The sequence below is a fragment of the Lonchura striata genome, chromosome 3 (genome assembly GCF_050655825.1).
Source record: "Lonchura striata isolate lonStrDom1 chromosome 3, ASM5065582v1, whole genome shotgun sequence".
NCBI lineage: Eukaryota > Metazoa > Chordata > Aves > Passeriformes > Estrildidae > Lonchura > Lonchura striata.
The window spans coordinates 33,286,960-33,305,004 of record NC_140705.1 but is presented as its reverse complement, the minus strand read 5'-3'; the positions used below and the strand labels follow the sequence as shown (position 1 = coordinate 33,305,004).

General features: G+C 36.7%; 1 long non-coding RNA gene across 2 annotated transcripts in view; it reads left to right on the top strand.

Moving 5' to 3' along the window:
• The first annotated feature begins 1,414 nt into the window (after positions 1 to 1,414).
• The window catches only part of LOC146767839 (uncharacterized), a 38,595-nt gene continuing 21,964 nt past the window's right edge, over positions 1,415 to 18,045 (top strand). For both annotated transcript variants that reach the window (XR_014953654.1, XR_014953653.1), the window contains exons 1-2: positions 1,415 to 5,538; positions 15,524 to 15,620. This is a non-coding gene — a long non-coding RNA (uncharacterized LOC146767839). The remainder of the gene's footprint in view (positions 5,539 to 15,523; positions 15,621 to 18,045) is intronic.

Here is an 18,045-nt window from a genome sequence, read left to right as displayed (position 1 = left end):
ATTATGTTGGTCTTTAGCTTCTAGAAAAACCTACATGCAATATGTCTAATACATAAACTAGCATTAAAAATGCACACGGCTGAAATAAATTACATCAAAAAAGGAAGAATAGATTGACTGCTCTGTTTGGGTGAACAAAAGTTTATTCTTTTTCCAACAAATCAATATTTTAAAACCTATACAAGGTAATTTTTTTTCAACACAGTGTCTGTAAAGTGGTTGTTATGGTGAGTGTGTTGGTTGAAAGCCCAACTACTTTTTCTATTTGAAATTTTCTCAGTATGGGATCATTCTTTACAGATACCTCAAAGTGAGTAATTTTGTCTCAGTTGGCCACCTAGCTGCTTCCTGAAGCCAACACCAAGAAATAGTCACTGCTGCAGAACGGCTCATCCAAGTCAAAGAAATCTGTATCTGAACTGTAGGGGAGGAGATGCTCTCTGAAGTGTCCCTCCATCTTCATCATGTTAGGTAGAATTTGGAATTTCAGATTTTAAGTTTTGGATGTCAGGAAGTCTTCTCTTGAAGAATGAAGGCCTAATGTCAGGATTTGTATTTCCTTATATAATCTCCAGTTGAGGAAGTGAAATGTGAATTTGTGAGTAAAAGCTTTTATTTAGCTAAACTTTCCATCTCTCTTTGGGAGACCAAATTTGTCAATTTTCATTCCACAATTCAGTGTTGGGAAAAGTTTTAGGTTTAAAAAGCACAAAATTATGTATCAGATAACAAAATGGTCCCATCACAAAATCACAGAAATACAGAATAGGTCACGATGGAAGGGACCACAGTCACCTGTCTAAATTCCCTGCTCAAGCAGTGTCATCCTAGAGCACATTGCACCAAGGAATCCAAAGGCAAGTTAGTGGAAGTTACAATAAATCTCTGTCTTTATGTGATTCCCAAGGTAGCATTATTTTGATAATAGAGCTGGCCAAAATAGAATGAAAATATAAATTCACTACATATCTAGCCTAAATTTGCATATTAGCAATATTTGTCATAAGGTAATATGAGTAAGAACACATGTTTGCACTAATGAATTTTTGATCACTCTTTTAAAATATTACTATATTTTATCACTCGTCCCACTAAAGCCCAAATCTAATTTGTTCAGAAGTCCAGTGTATTTTTAAAAGTTGCCAGTATTTATATTGCAATATGGATGTATACTGCAATTTTATATTGCACTATTTTAAAAATTCCAAAGTACTCTATTTAGGAATAACTATGTTGCAAAAGTTTCAAAATGCTTAATAATTGTTTTTACACATAAAACAAAGGAAGAATAAGTCAAGCTGAATCCTTTTTCTGGCTGTGATAATATCTGTTGTTTTATCACTGTCTTTTATAATATTTTTACCTGACTTACAGATAGGAGATCCCTAATCACAGTCCAGTTCTCTTAATACATCTCTCCTCTATCAGGACAATTTCATTCCTAACAATCCATGTCTTTATAAAGCTAAAGGAATAAAAATATCTTAGTTAAAGTGTGTGCATGAAAAAGATGTTTTGCGCTTCCAAAATATACTGAATTGCACAACTGAGATCTTTTTTTCCCCTATTATTTCAGACTTGGCCTATAAAATGTTATTTATTGTAGAGGGAAAAAAGGTTATGTTAATAAGAGCTTTTCTAGTTGAAAAAATATTCTTTTGAAATTTCCTTGAAAAAAGTGTTGATTTTAAAACCAAGTTAAGACTAAAATGAAGTTAATATATGTTAAAAAGAAAAAAAAAAAACTGCCACCAGAGATCTTTTTATTAGGGTATGATCTTTTACTGAAGTTAAATAAACATAAATCTAATCTAATCTAATCCGTGTGTAAACCTAATCACAATCCCATTCTAGTTGTAGTAAAGTGGATGTGCTATTGCCTCCATTATCAACTGAAGGTCTTTACAGATATCTGAGCTCTTTGCAAAACTTACATATAGGATATTTAAATTATAAGTCCTTATTTCCTTGGACAGAGAAAGGGGTTGATAATAATAGGTTTTATAAAAGCAAGCAGGTACTTCTGTAGATGGTGTATAGATATCTAGTTATGGTGGATAAAGAGCATTCTAATGCTGTGCACCTACTTAATTTGAGCTACTCCTAATAGTAACAGGAATTATAAAGGAAGAGAAAGTCTTTAATTGAATTCCACTCATCCTTGCCTTTTATCACAGCTTTCCTAGGGATAGCCACAATGACAGCACACCTCTCACCTGGTGAAAATCACTGAAAATTATTGGTACTGCTCACATTTTATATAAAGGAGAGAGACATTTTCAGGATATTTTTTGGGCCACTGCCAAGGTGTTCTTAGGAACAAAAGTAGACTTTCTGTGACCTTAGTGATTTATTCAAGAGTTTTGCAAATGCAATGAATACCAGGGATGAAAAGACTGAAGTTCGTAGAACAATACAGTTCATGACATCTCCCATCAAGATGTTATGAAGATGGGAGGTAAAAGTGTCAAAAGTTGCAGAAGTTTCCAGGACAATCTCTGTCCTATTTAATAAGCTGTGAATGGGATAGGGTCACCTACAAAAGCAGCAGGAGCCTCACAATTGAATTGAATTTGTTGACAGTTTGTTAACTAGGTTGCTCAGATCCTGCATGGAAAACCAGCACTTGGCTTGTTCAGTACAGGCACAACAACTGAGTGGCTTGGCAAGGTCAGTCACGGTGTCTTCCCAAAGGAAGGGCTGTTTCCCAAGGTATTTTGGCTTTTTGCCCTTTCATTTACTTTCTGTGTGTAGAAATTTGAAATCTCATGACAGCAAGTTGTGTCAAATGTCCTGTGCTCCTATTCAGCTTGGATATTTGTAAAGGGAAGTAATTCATCTCACCTGGGCAACAGGTCAATTAGCAGCAACAACAGCTTCAGAAAAATCTGCATCCATATTTTGCTTCAAGTGCTCTAATTTAGACAGAAGAATAAAATTTTGTGTGACATGTTTAGACTGATGAAAAGAAAAAAAAACAATATATAACAAAGATGCTATTTAAATTCTAATTATTTTGTTTGACAAAGCAGATAATCATCAGGGTTTGGGGGAGTTCAGACCTGGAATGAAAAACCTGAGGTATTTTATAATGGTAAATAAGATGGAGAGGAACTCCAGTTTTTGCTACCCTGATTCTCTCTCTATGAAAACTCTCTCATAGTTCTCCCATGTTTTCTGCATGCCATGTGTTCTCTAACTCAGACAAAGTAGGAAAGGTCATAAATTTCCCAACCTTTTGTTTTCTCAACCATTTACCCAAAAGTGTCAGTTGTGGTGGCAGGTGCCTCCATGTGACAATGTGCTGGGACCTCTAAGCAGCTGCAAATTTCTATGATTTTGTGGCTTTCTAGTGTTTGGTTACACATGACCCAGAATATTTTAAGTGATTAACCTACAGAGAATTGGCACATATCTCTTGGACTATGGTGAACACATTTTCAGTCAAGGGAGAAATTGCAGTGTCCTCGCGTGCAGCCATCAGCATAGATAATCAGTGCTGTGACATCACCACTGAACACTGTGAAACAGGATTTGATAGCCAAAAGGAAGCGCCCTATTAGTACCTAAACTAACAGTTCTCAGCTTCCCATGATATTCTCATTATTGGAGCTCCACATTATCTGTTCATTTGGGAGTCAGAAGTGCAAATTTTCTTTTGCATTAATTGGCATCTAGTAACATAATAGTGCCTGAAGCAGCCTTTAGTCAAGCATAACTATACAGTCTCCTATTAGCAAGAATTTAATATTTGACAAACACATATGGATGTACTCTTGTACACAGGCACACATCATGCTTTGTGATTGGTTTTTTGTTTTGGTAAAGAGATAAAAAAAGTAGTAGGAATCCTAACTAGCTTTAAAAAATGCAACCCAACCAGATCAATAAAATGAGAAACAGAAAGGGAACAGCAAGGAAGAAATCTGGTTCAACAGTACAGTAAGAACAACTCTGCCACTGTACTCAACAAAAGCAATGGGCCCTGAATGTTTGTTTTTAAATGTATAATATTTAATGGATACACTTCGGATTTAAAACTGGCATTACACAAAATGGGGTTTGGTTGTAAAATAAATATAGGTATGAAGATGCAAAACAATTACAAGATTTAGCTTGGTAGATCATTGTCTGGGAGTATACTTTCTGTTCACATGTGAAGTCTTCCCTTGTCTCCTGGAACACAACCAGCCTCATCCCAAGCATCCCGACATCCCAAATCAGGGCCAACCATTTATCCTGCTTTTTCAAAATAAAGGAATTTAATAGTTTTAACAAGGACTGTTCTGTGCCTAAACCTGTTTGATTTACTAGTATAGCTATATATTTCTTTATATATGTATGCATTACCGTTTTCCATGTACAGGTGGGGCTTGGTGTAGGACCTGTACTTTAGTAAAGACTGATTTAGCTTTGTAGCAAATACAAGATCATAGTTGAACCGATGCTGAAGGGGTGATCTGAATATAGAAAGTCAATCTGTACTTTTCTTCTGACAGTTTAGAGACTCAGAGAAATTAATGTGTGAGTTTAGGGATGTCCAAGGTGGGTAATGCTGTAGGGAAAAAAAAAAATGTTGTTAGTCTTGCTTTATTTCACTCAGCACTCTGAAAGAAAAACACATCCCAGGGGACATCCAAAGAATTAATAGTGAGTTGCAGTCTAGTGATTATGGAAACCTTTCCTAATAATTTTTCATGCATCCCATAGAAATATTTCCTAGGAACTGAAAATAAAATTGTGGCATGTTTCCATTTTCTTCCACTAATTTTCAATCAATTTAAAATTTTTGGAGAAAGTGAATAATTTTTACCTAAATGGACCTTGTTTTTAACAAGGTTGCATATTACTGAACAGAAAAAGAACAGTGATTTTTTGTGTTAATGAAAGGTCATTTATGAGTCTGGGCAGCTTGGAGAGGCCACGGTCTTCATGACAAATAACATCCTTCTCAGGGCACTTCTCAAGTGTTAGTGAATTCAGAGCAATCAAAAGGACATCAGGACTTTATAAGACCCCCTCTCTTATTTTAGAAAAGCATCCATGTTGTGACACAGATCAGTTTTGCTGAGGAAAAAAATTGGTATTGAGTGTGTTTGATGTCCCTAATTTGGCTAATGCTGGATTTTTTTTCAGGATAATGTTTACTCAAATTATAATAACTTTCCAAACATCTTGCATCTGCTGCTAACTTCCTTTGAGGATCTTCTACTTCCCTCTGTTACAACAGTAATTGGGACCAAGTTGGCAGGAAGGAAATATACTCCCTGGTTCAGCTAAGACTATAATGTTTGTTTAAGTTAGTGATGCGTGAGTGGTTTGCTAAAGATTAATTTTAAAGGTCACTTCCTACTTGGAAAGGAGCCTATAATAAGCTTTTCTTCAAGTGAAGAGAGCTTTTACTTCAAAATTCCTATTCTGGGTGGTCTGCTTTATTCCCAGCTCCCACAGAAGTCAATGGGAAAGGGATGTTCCATTGTCACCTGGGGACACTTCTGGCTCTTTATGGAAACAAAGAGTGTATTTCAAGAAGAGAAGGTAGGTATGGAAATATTTTACAGTTTATACATATATGACAAGGGGCACCTTTACCAGTCTTGTTAGAACAAAAATAAAGAATCTAGATCCTTTAATTATGTACAGCCAGAAAGAATTAAATAAAGCTTTGAGAAAATGGCATTTTTCATAATTTAGGCGTACTAACATACTCAGATTTGCAAAAAAAAAAAAAAAAAAAAAAAAAAAATCTTCGCAAGGGTATCACCAGAAATTTTTTGAGTTAGTTTTTGTAAGAGTTGGAGCTGTTGAATGACATTTAATAATATATAAATTCTGAGATTCAGATCTACTCTTTAGAAAAGTGTTGATATAGTTAGGGCAGGTAGATCACAATGACCCTGAAACTGTTGCATCATATATCTGTAGCACAGAAAGGGAACACAAAACAACCAAACCTTTGATTTGGGGGCAAATAAAGGACATTCCAGCAGGTATTAAGCACATGACAACTGGGGAGGCATTTGTAGGAGGGAAAAAATTCCAAACAGAAAGCAATCTGTGGTCAAGATTTGACCATGTATCATCATAATATTTTCTACAACATTATAGGATTTAAAAGATCCAGCCTGCACACTGTATCCAAAATGCTGGATGTTGTGAGTACTTCCTTCTCTTCAATGGTAATTTCTATATTTCCCTTCCAATGAATTGGATAGTGTGTTGTTCTTTCACAGGTTTTGAGTAACTCTCCAAGCACTGTACAGGGAATTTTCACCCCTATTTTGGAACAGGTAGTTGCTAGTAATTAAATTACATTTTGCAGTTATGAACCTGAACATTTCAACAACTAAGCCCATTTCAGACCTGGCTCTGGTTAGGATTCAAATTATTTATCTGTTTCTCAAAAATATATCTTTGTTCTAATATTTTTTACTGTCTAAAAGGCTTGAATTTAACCTGACTTTTGAACTAAGGCATTTGTGCTTGCACAGCTCTGTACTTGTGATAGTACATAGTGACACAGTATGTAGTGACAAAGCTGTTGCAATAGAGAAGCCTTAAGTTTGCAACATATCCATTTACCAAAATCAGTGAGGGTTTGTGCTGTGGATTATGTCGTAAAAGTATTTATGTCTTCTATTGGCATGGGGTATCTTTTTCAAGGTCCCACATCTCTCCTTGACCAATGGAATTACAGACTTTGTATTCTCAATGGAAATTCACATACTTTTTGTCACAAGAATGTGACTGACAATTTTAATAGTTGTCATAGCACTATAAAAGAGAATGAAATACATATAAAATCTCTGTTCAAGTAATGTTGGTAATGTAAAATATATAATATATATTGCTAATAAAAATATATATTATGGTGCATAAATAAGTATATAGAGTGCTAAAAAAATATCAGCAGGATGTTTAATTAACCCCAAACTGATTGCTTTAAGAATAAGCAGGTTTATATGATGGAGATGCCAGAGCAATTCACTTGCAAAGATCCAATTAGATGAGTAGCACATACAAAGCATCCAGTGCTGTGGCAACCTCTAAGAATCTACTGTTTTGTTAAATGGCAGGAGTTTTATATAAAATTCTTCCATTTCCCATCATGAATTTGAATTCTGTCATGGAGGTATTTACCTAAGGGTGTATCTGAGACCCTGAAGGAGGTAACCTGCATAGCAAAATACAGTCATGAACAGAAGGGCTTCCTGAAAAAATAGGGAACTGCATCATAATCTTGCACCTGCACAGCACTTGGCACCAGCTCAAACCTCTGCATATGACAGTAATTCACTACTTCCTCTTGTCCTTCCTGCCCCAGAACCCTTAATCCTCATCATTCACAATCACCAGGCAGGAGATTATTCCTAGCCTACGCAGCAAAAAAAAAAAAAAACCAAAAAAAAACAACAACAACAAAAAAAAAACATAAATAAATCTCAGAAACAACTAAAGCTGACTGTGAAAGTAAGTGTCTAAGTCTTTTCACCATTTATTACAGAGGATTCTACATCAGTAGTTCACTGCATTTTGTAAACTGTTATTATTCCTCCCCTACAAATCTTGTACCTAAGAACCTCTCTTCCCCAGATAGATACAATGCATGCTCAAACATGAAAAGATACAATTATTAGCAAGGGAAATTTACTGTCTCTGACTTGAAACAGTTGAAAGTTATGGAAAAATATGGAAATCAAATGGTCTGTTAGCCAAGATTGTTGTTTCAGTATTTTAAAGTGTAATGCACAAAAATTATTTGAATAATGACTACATTTGAATATGGTATGTGTGCCATTATTCTCTCAGACTGTAAATTTAAAATTTGTCATGAAGAGATTTTTGTTAATTCATTCAGCAAATAGTATAAAGCAGTAAATTTAAGATTTTTTTTACACAAACATCCCATTCTGCAAGGAAAAACCACAACCACCTACTCTACTAGTTCAATCTACCTAATTTTTAAAATTCAATATAAGAGAGGTGAATGTTAACCCTGCCAAGGAAACATGATAGCAACATTCAAGGATCTGTCATTCACTGTCAACTAAATCTTCCCCATTAAATCCTAGATTTTCAGTCAGAGGAAATACTGCCATAATAAGCATTTGAAGCAGGAGAAAGACTATTTCACATCTTATTCTGACATGTCAAAATTTAAACAAGGGAAAAATATAATTAATTATAAAGAACCACCATTTTATAACATTGCATGTCTTCCTTGCTCTCTGACAGATTCCCTGTTGGAGGTATAGGCTTCTGTGACAAAAGCTCATTTGAATAATGAATGATGAGGTATCAATTCTTGTTGCAAACACTGGCTACTTTTCAGGGTAATAGTCTTTTATATCATGACATTCAAATGTATTTGTGCCTTTGCATAGAGGGCAAGTTCCAGAAAAGAGACAAAACTCTTCCACTTGCTGAAGTGGTCTGACAGGACCAAGAACATATTTGACAAAACCCTGAGCCAAAGACCCTGGCATGAGATAATTGTGCTAAACATTTTTGACTACTAGATTTTTTCAAAATTTTGAAGTAATTTATTTATTCTTTTTATCAACAATCCTCTGTCTGCAACCCCTTAGGCTGTCACTGTCAGGCAGCATAAATATCTGCCTATCGTGCTTTCAGCAGCATTGCCATGGTGCATCCGTGTAGGGATCCTCTGTTTTCATCTGATACGAGTCAGATGCCATTAGCTCAATGAGGAAGGATCTTGACAGCTTGCTGCTTCCTGCAGGGGCTTTGCACAGTGACAGGAGAACCCCACAGCCAGACTGTGCAGGGGAAAGCAGTGATGTTATTCATCTCATGCATTTGAAGGCATGAAAGGGATTGTCTTGGACTGCCCTTAAGATTACCTTACATTCCACCAGAATGTAAGGTATTGTGTCAATTTAATTTCCTTTTATGAATTTTGAAGGATTATATAAATCTGGTTTTCTGCATTCCATTTTTAATAAAAATAAGAAAAGGCTCTGGAGCTTGTGAAGATTATTAGCAGCATGAGGATAAAAAAAGAACTGACATTCCCTCAGCTCCACCACGGCCTAAGTGAGGAAAATTGTTAATATCAGAGTTCAAAATACAGAACATACAAGCTCTGCAGGGTCTGCTCAGCTGACAGCAAGAACAGCCTGAGCATGTTTGTAAGAGGGAGAGGCAGTCTGCCACGGGAGATTAGCTTGTCAGAAGTGAGCAGGCTACAGCCAAATTTCCCTTCTCCATGACCAGGAGGAAAGGAGCCAGGAGCAAGGGCAGCTGTGCCCACAGTCCTGCAGAGGTTGGTGTTCTGGGTCAGACTGCCCACAGCTACAGGACACTAGCTGCAGCAGGGCTGCCATAAATGGGGGATTGCAGCTTGCTACTCTGGCATGTCTGCCTGCTGAAAGTAATTTTTTTCAAAGACATGCTATAACCATCCATTGTTCAGTGTCTACTTGTCAGTATTATAGTCCCACTTCAGAAAAAAAAGATGGGATACATGCTGTACATATTTCAGTTCCACACCACATTTCTTCAACTCTTTAATCAAAGCCCTGTTACTGAAGACAGTGAATTCAACCATTTTTTGAACCGTTTCACTAAATTATGTTCTGCTCATTTTTCACTTTAGCAAAAGTTGAAATAGTTTTCATTTTGCATTTTTCCATTGCCATTGCAGAACACACATTCTGCCCCCAGAGATCCAGGACTTTAGTGACTTTTCTCTCCTATCTCACAAAACCTGACCTTACAGTAATGCTTCAAGGAGTGCTCCAGAGAGGCATCAAAACATGGGGGAGCTGGACTCTGAGCATTATGCACCCTATGGCCTCTTCCTAAAGCTAACATACAAAAAGTGCAGGGTTAACCATGGACATTTCTCAGTTTGGAAAAATAATATTTTTCCATTTGGAAAGTACATAGTGTTAGAAGCAATAAATGTGGAGTGGAAACAAATGTGGCCTCCACCTTGGGAATTTAAGCCAAGAGATCTAACCTGGAGCTGTATCTATGCAGTCACAGATTTTACAGCTAAAACCTGGAAGGGTTATCCAGCCCTATAGTTTTATTTTCATAGTACAGTAGCTACTGTGATTTATAAAATCATCTCATAAATCATAGATTTTATGATGATTCATAATCACTGGAAGTAGGATTAAAGTCTTCTTGATAAGTGAATTAATTCTGTAGGTTGTTAGGAATTGCTGGCATAAGCTGCTTGAATCTGTCCTGTGACAGAATTGGTATTTAAAAATCAATGTGTGCATGCAGAAAGAACATTCTCAAGTGATGTCATCATGATTATAATGGTGTCCCTGGCTACGTTAGAGTCAAGTGTGTGCTTCCATCATGAAGTGTGTTTTTCTTGTGTGTGCACTTTGCCACTCAAATGCACACTTGAGTGCTTCTAAACACTCCAGAGTGTTTCTAAGTAATAATAATGATAGAAAATAATATAATTTCTAAGCATTAGAATCAGAAAATTCATTAGGAATGAATTTTTTGGTCAAAATTTTGTCTGGTTCTGTACAGTCTATGCATAGAAGGTATAAAATCCAAAGTTTATTTTTCAAGATGCTTTTTCACTCTTGAATAGCTCAAAATGCATTCAATTTGAAATATTTATTAGTTTCACATGTACTAATCCATTAAATGTTTTTGAACCAAAACATAAACACAATGAAATAATTAGACTTCAATATGTGCTTTTCTCCCCTCCTCCCTTCCCCCCATTCTGTTGAAGCTCATAATCTGGACAAAAACTTATGGATAAATCTGGTCCATATTTTAGCATTATTGATACATTCTTGATGTTTGTGCATCCATACAGTGAGAACTTGTCCCCAGGGATATGTTTACACTGCAGCCAAATGTTTAAGCACAGAACTGATAGAGTTTAAGCACTTTGATCTGGGGAATAATCCTGTTCTGTTGTGTCATGTTAATTTTAAAAACATGTATGTAGAGATAGCTTTGTTATGGCCTATGAAAACCTCAGTGCAGCAGCCAGACATCCTGTTCCTCACACTTCCTATGGTGAATACAGACCAGATGAGTCTACAAATGTTGTACCAAACACTTGGATGGAAAAGACCATCTAATTCTGCTAACAAACACCTCAAGATACACGTTAAGGAATATTTTTATGCAGGGTATTACTCAGCTATTTCTGGATATGATTAAATTTTGCAATTAGGATGTGAGGCATGACTGATGAGTTGTATAAATTTGAGGGTATGGAGGAGTTCCTACTTAGCCATAAATATGTTTCTCCAAATATGCATTTATCTTTGGTAAGAGCAATTAAAATATTAAGGCATTATTTTTTTAATTATAATTTTAATATTGTACTTTTGAAGCTGTCTTTGGAAACTTGGGAAAAGTTCTATGAGCCAATGGTTTAAAATTATGGTACATACAGTTATATAGTAACTACAGTGCAGGGAAATTGTTATGAAAAATCTTCCTATACTGTTAGTACATATCTAAATATACTGAAAATGCCATCTTCTACTTCACAGAGGTTACAATTCATATGATGTCAACCTTACACTCTATTGTCATGTGTTCTGTCGGGTCAAGCATGCTCTCTTTCTGTATCTATAAATGGGTGTGGACAGTGGAAACAAAGGTTTTGTATAAATGTATACAGTCCTTTCAAGTAGTGGGTCAACTGAAAGATGTTGTCACCACTATCTTTACCCATTTTTATTTGATAGAACCAGGATTCCTTTCTAGGCTTGAAAAGGGTTATCAGACACCCTTTTATCTGAAGCAGTGATAACAGGGAGTTGCTTCAACTTCTGTGAACCTCCTCTAATCACACTAGATAAAGGCAATCACTCTGTTTAAGAGAGCTTTGCAAGTGACTGAGGTGGCTCACTGGGCATTTAGGGCTGACTGGTTTCCACTGACACAGGTAAATGTTGAATCCGTATAATGAAACCAGCACACAGATGAATTTAACACACTAACAACTTAATATTTCAGCACCCGTATTTTTAATTTCAACAAGTATTTATTTAACTTTTCCTGGTTGTTACTTGACAGTTGTAAGAGTTTTTAATGTCATCTGCTACTGCTTTTATTTCCATATGGATTTAAGAGATGGCAGTGAGAGAAAACAAGCCCTTCAGTCAAAATTTGAAATCTCAGATTCAGAAACTCCCCCTTAGAATTTCATGAGCATTCACATTACAGATTGTTTCACACTACAGGTGACGAAGAGCTGCTTGAATCAGGGAAAATCCTGGCACCACAAACCAGTTTGTAAGAGCAGAGTTTATTTTTTTTTCCAGACAATGTTATTTCCTAAACACATGGGAGCTCATATCCAAATAGCTGCCAAAGTCTGAGTATGATCCAAACTGAATTCTGCCTTTGGTGGATTTAAATGAAGATGTAGACATTGCAAATTTTACTCTTTCCTACAAATTTTACATATTCATTTAATATGTCTGCCTTGGAGAGAATATCTTTCTTCTGAAAATCAGGCCACTGATACTTGGCACACATGTGTGATAACCTGGGCCAAATAATACCATTACCTGTTATTATCTAATGCACTCAGTGAAGGAAATAAGCATCAGATTAGGAAAACTTAAGCTTTCTAATTCTTGCTATTTTTATAGTCATTTTTCTCATCCCATATCCTAGGCTAATATTGAGAACCAGCACGGCCAACATACAGCATATTCTCTGTGAGAATAAGCAACAATAATGGAACAGATGGATTTGTTTAGAAAACCTATCTGTGTCCTAAGAAATAAAATATAAATAAAACCTCCTAAAACAAGAGAAAGTTTAGGATGAGGAAGAAAGGGAAGGAGAAGGAAAGAGTATAAGTTTTTCTTGGCTGATGTGGTGATGTTGACACTTTTTTTCCCATAAAAAGTGCCTAGCTACTTCTCCATCCACTGTTCATTCAACCTGGCTCAGTATAATAGAGTGGCTTGTTAGAAATGCTAATGTACCTGCTTTTCCAAGGTAAACTGTGATAGAGGTGACTCTTTTCCCTCAACATCTTAATGTTAAGTCAAGAGTAAGGCATTATTCACAAGGAAATTCTTCCTGGTTGATAACTGAAAGGTGTTGTTCACTGATTGATCTTGCCTACTATTTGTCTTGGTTACACTGGACTGGGGGAAAGAAAGAATTCAGATCTAAGAAGCTTGTAAAGAGCACCAAGGTTGTGAAGTTAAAGAACACAAGAACACTGCAGAAATTTCTTTCTACATGAGGAAGTGTTATAGTATTTCAAAACATATTCTCATATTAAAACAACTTGCAACTCCAGAACACTTAATAATCTGGGTTTCTGTTATTTTATGTCTCAATGTGATTTTTTTTGTGTGTGTGCAACTTCCTTCATCTAAGAATGCATGATAATTGACATAAGCTAATAGGAAAGGAAAAATAAGTAAAAACAACTTTTAACTTCTGACACTCTTCCAGTTAGGGTTTTGCTAATTTATTTTCCAACATGCTGCACACAAATGAAGAAGCAAAGCTCTGCAGACAGTATCACCACCTGCAATTCAAGATAAAATCTACTAAATTTGGCTGTAAATGTGCTTTGTAAGACATCTGAGTTACACTGAGAATGACACTTCTCTGCCATGGAGCTAAGATTACAGCAACCATTCATGCAGAATGTAATTTTTTTTCTTCACAGTAGCCTCAGGAATACAGTATAAAAATCTGAATTCAAATACAGTCAGCGAAAGCATGGAAGAATATCTTGTGTCTATAACAGGAAAAAAATTTGATAACCATATGTATAAATAATTGGAAAGGGAATTTAACTGTATCATCCTTTCTCTTTAAACACTGAAAATCCTTTTGTCATGCCTGAAGTCACTGATAGCACATGCTGAGATTCACACTTGGCTATATAATTTATGAACAGAATCAAACGAACTTGCTCTGAAAAAAAATATTATAATTAAGGTTAGCAGTATTTTACCACAGACTGTCCATTGACATCTATAATAAACTAGAAAACTGAAAAACTGATATTTCTTTTTATTGTTATTCTTTACAGCTCAGCATGAACATATTTGCAGTTTCCCAGACTGAATAAAGACTAGTCAATTCTGAAAACTTTCAATGTCAAATTAGTCTGCAATCACATAATGAAAAGGATCCACAAAAGGATCAGGTACAAAGGGTTACAATGAATGCAGTGAAATCAAACTGGTGACCTGCTACTAGGGGTTCCACAGGGCTCCAATCCTCAGCCCTGCACTCTTCAACATCTTCATAAACGACTTGGAGGCAGGACTGGAAGAGATACTGAGCAAGTTCACAGATGATACAAAACTGGGAGGAGCTGCTGACTCCCTCCAGGGCAGGGAGGCACTGCAGAGACCTTGACAACTGAAAGGCTGGGCAACCACCAACCACCAAGTTCAACAAGGGAAAGTGCCAGATTCCGCCCCTGGAGAAGGGCAACCCTGGATGTATGGACAGACTGTGGAATGGGATGCTGGAAAGCAGCACCTGGGAGTCCTGTCAGTGGCAAGTTGAACACGAGTCAGCAGTGCCCTGGCAGCCAGGAGCCCCAACCCTGTCCTGGGGGACATCAGGCTCAGCATCACCAGCTGGGCAAGCCGGGGGATTGTCCGGCTCTGCTCTGCACTGGGGCAGCCTCACCTCAAATGCTGGGAGCAGTTTTGGGCACCACAATGTAGGAAGACATAAAACTATTTGAGAGTGTCCAAGGAGGACAACAAGGATGGTGAAGGGCTTTGAGGGGAAGCTGTGTGAGGAGCAGCTGAGGGCACTGGGTTTGTTCAGCCTGGAGGAGACTGAGGGGAGACCTCACTGCATTCACAGCTTCCTTGTGAGGGGAAGAGGAAGGGCAGTCCCTGATCTGTGCTCTGTGATGACCAGTGACAGGACCAAAGGAATGGCTTGAAGTTGTGTCAGGGGAGGTTTAGGTTGTATATTAGAGAAAGGTTCTTCACCCAGAGGTTGGTTGGGCACTGGAACAGGCTTCCCAGGGAAGAGGCCAAAGCACCAAGCCTGACAGAGTTCAAGAAGAGCTTGGACAATGCTCTCAAACACATGGTGTGACTCTTGGGGATAGTGCTATGCAGGGCCAGGAGCTGGACTTTGGTGATTCTTGTGTGTACCTTCCAACTCAGCATATTCTGTGATACTGTGAAAAAATCTACTTTTTCCAGGCAGATCTCAGAAGGCTGCCAGTTGTTGACAGATATTCCATTGTAATTTACCAAAGCAGGGTATTGAGACCTGCTGCCTGATGCACCCCTTTGTTCAGTTGAAGATCAGACCTGTACTTGAGCCAGTGTGACCATCTTATGTGTACTTGCTGTACACATTGAAACAAATGCTAGAGAAAAAAGTGTGTTTACAATCCTATCCTGTTCTCCTTTTGATTTGTTTAAAGGTTTGTTGGGTTGTTTTTTTTTTTGGTTTTGAGGAGGTTTTTTTTTGTTTGTTTGATTTGGGTTTTTTTTTTTTTTTTTTTTTTCGTTGGTTTGGTTTGATTTTTGTTTTTCTTTTCTAGGGGAAGTTTAATCTCCTACCACTTCTAACAGTGACATTATAGTGAAATCTGCCTCAGAAAATTATCTGACAGCAACCCTGGGTTGGAACTGTTGCAGGTTAGCAGCCCACTTTCTGTAGTTTTATTGTCAAATTTGTGACCTTATTGGTTCTCTTTGTGGTAAGTTTTGCTTCTATTCATTTAAATGATTTTTTGCAGCATTTCCTTCAGGGGATACAGCCTGTGTTGAGAGTATGGAAACTATTTCCCCAGATGGAGCCAATGAATGTTCTGAGGCCTAATAATATATGAATCCTCTTGCAATTCACAGCAGATTCCAGTAAACACCGAATGCTTGAATACACCACTTTCCAGAGCTCTTGGCAAGAATGACGTGGGTGTGAGGAGAGCACATCCATATCTTGTCATTTATCTGTGGAAGAGGAATCTGTGCTGGTTTTCTGAACCTTACTTGACCACTGACCACACTTGACAGTTTTGTATTTAGCTCTGCCAGAGAGCTACAAAGATGAAACATTCATTTTTCATCTGCCTTTTTTTTCCTTTTTTTACAAGCAGGATCCAAAACCTTCTTCAGCTTCTGGCTCATGATCTCAGTCTTTGCACTTTATATTTGGGCCTTCTGACAGTAGCAGATAAAGAGGAGTGAAATGGTTTAGATAACATCACACTGCAATTCTAGCTCTGACTTGCTGACCTTCAGGTGACCCAGCATGTCCTTTGGTTCTGGTATGGTGGGAGCAAACAATTTGCAATGACTACAATTAATAAACATTTTTATAATTAATTTTAAAAATGAAGATAGAAGGCCAGAATATTGTACTACCAAGCTCTTAAATTCTCAGAGAATTCTCTTGTAAACATACTAAATGGCATTTTAAGTACTGAAAAAGCATGTGTCCAAAAAGATTTATCCTTAGATTCAAACTTTGGGTTGTTCAGGAGGCCAGCTTGCCTTTTGCTAATCATCTTCTTTTGGTTAATTCCAGAGCTATAAGTTGACTTTGTTAAAGCATTAGATTTTTTTATCAAGCTAGTACATGGATGCAACTGCTAAAACAGATTTACTATAACTTGGTGAGCAATGTATGCTATCCTGTAAAAATCCTTCTCTATTGAGAACAAGACTGTTTTTTCTGCTGTAAAAGTAAATAATTTCTACTTTCAAACAAGTACCCTTGGCTTATGCTTAAATTTTGATTATAATAGGCTCTATAATGAATCTGGTAAACTCATTTTTTTTTCTATGTAGTTTGCCTTTGGCAGAGAGATAGACTTAAAAATTTTCTCCCTACTTGTAGCTTTCCACACAGCTTTGTGACAACACAGACTTTCTGTTTTACTCTCATATGCAGTAACAGGGAGTGTAAGTGATATTAGTGTTGCATGTTTGTCAGTTTGCAAGAATTAAGAATACTATATATCAGTAAATCAACTGAAAGATAATTAATTGGCTGTATATGAATGTATGGTCCATTCCTTTATTGCAGAGAGGAAAGTAAAAAGAGCAGATTAAAGTTTATATTTAATAAGAATTCTTATTTCATTGTTGCATTCATTTTTGTAAGGTGGTGCCATTTCTGTCATTTTTGTAAGGTGGTGCCATTTCCTTTCATTATCCTAAAATGAAATACTTGAGTGTAATATAATGTAATACAGTGTTACAATATAGTTGAACCAAAATAAATGTCTCTTCACATTCAATTTAGATATAACTCAGTAGCCTTCAACTGTATTATCATGAGAGTAGTGCTAACTCTTTATTTGTGCTCCTGCTTTGGGCTTCAGTGGAATGAGTTCCTGTACTTAATAGCTTTACAAAGTTTGTGATATTTATTCAGCGTGTTTGCTAAGCAATGGGCACTTAGCGTTTGTCATCTGGCATCTTTCATTTTCTTTCCCCAGAACACTTTAAAAAGGCCTCATTTTGTTTGGGGAAGGAAAAAGAAAGGTACTGAGGCATATTCTGTGTACTTTCAGAGATACTATGCATTTAGTCAAACAAGCTCTTGTAAATTTAGCCTTTTGCAATAAAAGAGTAGTTTTTCTGCACTGTCTTCAGCCACCATAGCAAGTAGATTTATTATCAAATAAAATCAGAGTAAAAGATGAATCAATATCATCACTGCTGCTTTCCAAAAATCTTCAGAGCAATGTATAAACTTTTGTTTAAGGTAATACCTGGTACATGCACACTAACCAAATGAAGACTGTTCTAGAGGGACATCTGTTTATGTTTATAAGATAGCCATGCCAATTAGCCATGGCTAATGGTCCAAATTCGGAGTTCCCATGAGACATTTCATTCACACTGCAACACCTGGCTCTTAGCAACACTGCTCATTAATTTTATTGTGCGGAAGCTGATTTACATTTTAGAGGATTATGGACACAGCATAATTTACTGCTAGGAAGATATTGAAGGAAGTGGGAGAAGGTAAGTATTTATTATCATCTTATGTAGGAAACAGGTAAACATACGAATGTACCTTTAGAGGTCCATAAAACATACTTTTGCTACA